The following is a 5,423-nucleotide window of genomic DNA, read 5'->3' on the forward strand; positions in this document are numbered from 1 at the left end:
GGAGGCTTGTATCTGAAGCTTTCTTGGCTTCTGTGATTCCAAACACATCAGCTGCTGACAATTCCTTACACTGTAACCAGTGTCTCTTAAGTTTAGTGGTAATGTCCCTGAAGCAAGGATGATGTGTCCTGTAGAACTGGTGTATAGATTGTATTTTTCTTCTTGCGGCACTTGAGCACACTTGAGTGGTTCCTATTTGACTGGCAGCAGTGTGGGGTGGGCTTCCAGTTAAAACTCTGTCCTTCGGTGGGCAACATGCAGACAGGACCTGGTCTGGAGGGGTCAGCAGTGACCTGATCTTTGCAACAGCTGCCATTGAGCTGAGAGCGCCCCCATATGTGTGAAAATGAAAATGTGCTCTGTGGGGTTTTCAGTGGCTCAGAGCTTTCAGAAGTGGATTCCCACCTGTCTTCAAAGGCACCTCTGAGTGGGCACAATTCACCGTGGAAAGGTTTAAAGGGGCACGCAAAACTCGGTCATGTGGATAAAGCATGTTGGACTTGTTGTTGATGATTGCCTTCAAGTCGAGCACGACTCATAGCGAGCCTATAAATAAAAGGCTTGAAGACCCTCTACAGCTATCAAGAATTTTCAAAGTTCATAAAGTTTGTGGAGGCATGTTATTTAGGCAGTGGATGCCACTCCTGCTTCCATGATGAAGCATATTATCAGGCAATTGGTTAGAAAATCAACATGAGGGAGAAAAATAAGCAATTATAAACAAAATATGAGCATTTTCCAGAAACACAGTGTCAAGGATTGATTGTGCCTCCTGAAAATACATGTCAGTCTGTCTGACTGAGGAGTCTTGGTGCTTCAGCTGGTATGCACTGGAACCACTGTTCAGTCAAGCAGGTGAGAAAGGGTTGAGGGTGGGGTGCAGTGCCCTTAATCCCACACACCCCTGAGCTGATGATGGGGTCTTTTAGAAAGGTTACAGACCCAGAACCCCACAAATCTCCATGTGTCAGAGTGAATAGGTGAGGAGTTAGTGTGCTGGTCCCCCTCGGTGGCCATCTCTCATTACAATGTATCTCTGTGGGTCAGCCTGTCCCGCTGTGTCCCTTCCTGTCTTTTCTCCACTGTGTATCTCCTTGTGGTTGGACCTGTGTCTCTGCCTACCTCCTCCTCCTCTATTCTCTCTCTGCTGGTGTCTCTCCTCCCCATGACTCCCTCTGTCTCTTTCCTGTCTCTGCATCTGTGTCTGCCTCGATATCTGTAGATCTCTCTGTGTCTCTGTATCTCTATATGTCAGTCTTTCCATTGATGTTTCTCTGTATCCATGTCTGTCTCTCCTCTCTGTGACTCTTCCATTGTCTCTCTGACCATCTCTAATCTGTATCTATTTGTATCTGAATAGTTGTTTCAAGTTGCAATACTGAGAGATGCAATGGGAAAAACCTTGAATGATCCAGGAAGCATCAAAAGAAGTTAGAAAGAAGACACTGGATCACCACACAAAAAACAAATGGGCAACAGTAAAACATTTCACAAAGCAGCATATGATAAAGAGCCACTGGTGATAAACAAAGACGTTTAAGCTGCATTGAAGGCAGTGGAAAAATAAAATAAGGTTCCAGAAATCAATGAGATACCAACTTACATGTTCTAAAGAATAGATGCTTCATCCCAGGTTTTGGCACCCAAAAAAAAAAAAAAAAATAGATGCAGCTCTGGAGGTGCACACCAGTCTATGCCAGGAAATGTGGAGGACAGCTACCTGGCCAAATGAAAGGAAGACATCCATATTTGTTCCCATGCTCAAGGAAGATTATCCAACAGAGTGTGGAAATTATTGAACTCTATCATTAATATGCTCAGGCCATTCGTTCATAGGGTCGCTATGAGTAGTCTACGATTCGACAGCATCAAACAACAACAACAACTACAACTATCATTAATATCACATTCAAGCTAAATATTGTTAAATATCATACAAATACAGTGAGAATATTCCATTGACATAGTACTAGCAAAGGTTCAACCTGAGTTGAGAAGAGGCCATGAAACCAGGGGATAATGTTGTCCCACGTGAATCTTGATCAAATAAAGGACTCCAGGAGAATGGCTGCTTGTGTTCTACTGACTATGTAAAGGCAATTGACTGTGCAGGAAATAACAAACTCTGTGGCTAACATTGGGCAGAACAGAAATTTCAGAATATTTCATTGTTTTTATATGAAATCTATTCCTAGACTAAAAACTGTTGGCCAACAGAGCAAGGGAACACTGAATGCTTTAAAATCAGGAAAGCTGTGCGAAAGTGCTGTGTCATCTCTACAAACCTATTCACTCTGTATGCTGAGAACGTGACTCTAGAAGCTGGACCCTATGAAGAGGATTTATGGCATCAGGATCAGTTAAGACTCATCAAGAATCTGCATCATGAAGATGACACTGCCTTACTTGCTGAAAGTGAGAAGAACTTGAAGTACTTGCTGCACAAGGTCAAAGACTGCAGCCTTCAGTATGGATTACATCTCAACCTAAGGAAAACAAAAATTCTCACTACTGGATGGACCAATAGACAATATCATGACAGAAGTAGAAAGACTGAAACTGTCCCCTATTGAATCTTACTAGGATCCACAGCCAACACTCTTGGTAAAAGCTGTCAAGATATTGGGAGACATAGAACATTGAGAAAGTCAGGGACCTCTTTAAAGTTCTGAAGAGCAATGATGTCAGTTTAAAGACTAAGATGCATCTGATCCAAGCAGTTTTCTCAATCACCTGCTTTGCATCTGAGAGCTGGACAATGAATAAAGATGACAGGAAAATTAATGCAATTGAGTGGTGGTGCTGGAGAAGAGAGTATCTTATGGACTGTTAAAGAACAAACAGATAGGTCTTGGAGAAGAAGCAGTCTAAGTGCTCTTCAGAGGCAAAGATGATGATGCTTCATTGCAAAGATGTGGGATGTGTTGTATGGAGAGGCTATTTCTTGGAAAGTCTTATCATGCCTGGAAATTCAGGGGGTAAAAAAAGAGAGGAAGACCCTTAATGAGATGGATTGATACAGTATCTGCAGCAATGGGGTCAAGGGTGGGGAGGGTGATGCGAAAGGGTAGGACAGAGTTCAGATCTATTTTTCACAGGCTGTTATGAATCAAAGCTGACTCTAAGGTACTTAACAACAGCAGTAACATAGCTGTCTCTGTAGCTGTGTCTCTCTGTCTCTCTCCTTTCCCTCCTCTCTGTCTCTCCTGACCTTTTGCTTCCCCTCACCTTAGTTTCACATCAAGAAGGCAGGATGGAAGGACTGGACATGCTGGGAATCATAAGCCTCAGGCTCTCCATGTCTCTATTCCTGACCTCTACCCCACTACTGTGGACATTCCAGCCCTTCCCCACCCACCGGCCTGATGGAGGGGCTGTAAAAAGGCTGCAGGACCCTCAGCACTATTTAAAGGGAGTCAGTTCCCAGCCTAGTGCTGGGTGGTATCAGACCCTGCATGAGCGAGAGAGAGGTCTGGCCAGAGAGTCTCCAATGCAGCCCTCTCAGCGTCAGGAAGCACTGGCATGGTCCCCAAGCTTCTCCGGACCTTGATCCTCTGGGCCAGCTGCATGTCTTGCAGTGGAAGTGAAGATGCAAAGGGCCTTGCGGTGGGAAGGAAAGGGGTCCCCCAGGCAGGGCTTGAACGAAGAGCTTGACTTTGACCCCTAGATCAGGTTTGGATATACGGTATAGGACGGGGTAGACTCACTCATAGAATGTATGAATATTGGGCCAGGGTCACTTTCCCCATTTATGAATGGGAAAAGGCATAGATAGGGGAATGACAGACACAGACATGTAGAATGCCAGAGAAGCAGGTGAAATATGGGGTCGGGAGACCGGGCTTCTCACCTGAAGCTGGCAGTTTCCCTCCTCCATCTGCTCCGTGGGGAAATGAGGCTGTTTCCTTCCCATTAACAACAACAGCCTCGGGCTGTCACCACAGATACAGATGTGGATACAAACATGGAGGGGGCAGCCCCCCAGGATATGGAGCCCAGGTGGTTCGTTCAACTGCTAAGCAAAAGATGGGAAATAAATCCAGCTATTGACCCCACAGGAGAAAGGCCTAGTCATCTGCTCCCACTTGGTGCCCACGAGTCAAATCTGACTCACAGTGATCCACCTATGAACACGGATACCGGGCCAAGCCTGGGCCGTCCTCAATCTAGGATCCTCTGTGATGTGGTTCCCTCCGCCACAGGGGACGGGTGTGGCTTAGTGGATAAGAAGATGCTCTGCCAACCCAAAGGCACACAGTTCAAATCCAACAGCTGCTCTGCCAGAGAAAGATGTACTGTCAACTCCCATGTGATTTCCTGCCTATAAAAACGCACTGCATTGTCTGCTATGGATTGATGCTGAATTGACAATACAAAGATGACAGCATGTTTGAGACACTGAATTCTGAGACTCAGGTTCACTCCCCAGCAAGGTTACACTGATTCAGTCATGTTTTCACAGTAGGCACTCATTTTAAAATAGAAAACTGTCATGTGCTTGAACACAAAACAGGCAAGATAAAGATACACCCACTTGTGTCCCTCCCAACTCTATTCCTGCCACTCTATTTCCCTCTGTGGCTCCTGAATTTCAGTTTAGCCATTTGGAAAATGGGCTGACAACTCCAGCCTTGGTGGGATGTAGAGCTTCTGACGGCATAGTGTTTCATCAGTTGTGTGCCTAAGGTGAGCAGTTCTGATCCTCAGGAGAAAGATGGGCAGTGTCTTCCTGTAAAGATTTATAACCTCGGAAGTGCAGTGGAGAATGGTAATGTCAGCAGAACGTTGAGGGCAGTGGGATTGGAGACAATAGGCTGAGTCAGAGCTGGTGTCCTATTGCTGGTGAGGTGGTACTGACCCATAGTGACCCTGCTCACAGCAGAACAAGGCCCTTCCCTTTGTGCTCTATCCTCATGTCCACCACCGGTATATCTCTGTGTCTTCTGTGGTGCCTTGTGTGTTTCTGTGATGATGGAAGCTGTACCACTGACACAAATAACAGGGGGTCACCTATGGCAGGCAGGTTTCAGATCTTTCCAGATCAAGACAGACTAGGAGGAAAGGCCTGGCTATCATATCTGAAATACTGTTGATGCTACATGTTGTCCAGTCGAGTACGACTCGTGGCGACCCCAAGAACAACCGATTGAACCTTGCTCTAACTTGCATGTGGTTAAGCACTACTGAGGTGGAACCTTCTAGAGGAAGCAATTGCCAATCTTTTTCTCAAGGTATAGCAGGTTGATACTCCTCTAAATCTGAACATTCAGATTAAGACAGACTAGGAAGAAGGACTGGCCACCCACTTCTGAAATAGCAGGCCTCTGAAAATCCTATGCACAACAGAACACACGCAGACTAACAGAAAGGGCAACCCAGGTAGAACTATCAAGTATGGAAATACAAAGGAGGAGGAACAGTTG

The sequence above is a fragment of the Elephantulus edwardii genome, unplaced genomic scaffold (assembly GCF_000299155.1).
Source record: "Elephantulus edwardii isolate Elephantulus edwardi_28Jun2011 unplaced genomic scaffold, EleEdw1.0 scaffold00374, whole genome shotgun sequence".
Lineage (NCBI taxonomy): Eukaryota > Metazoa > Chordata > Mammalia > Macroscelidea > Macroscelididae > Elephantulus > Elephantulus edwardii.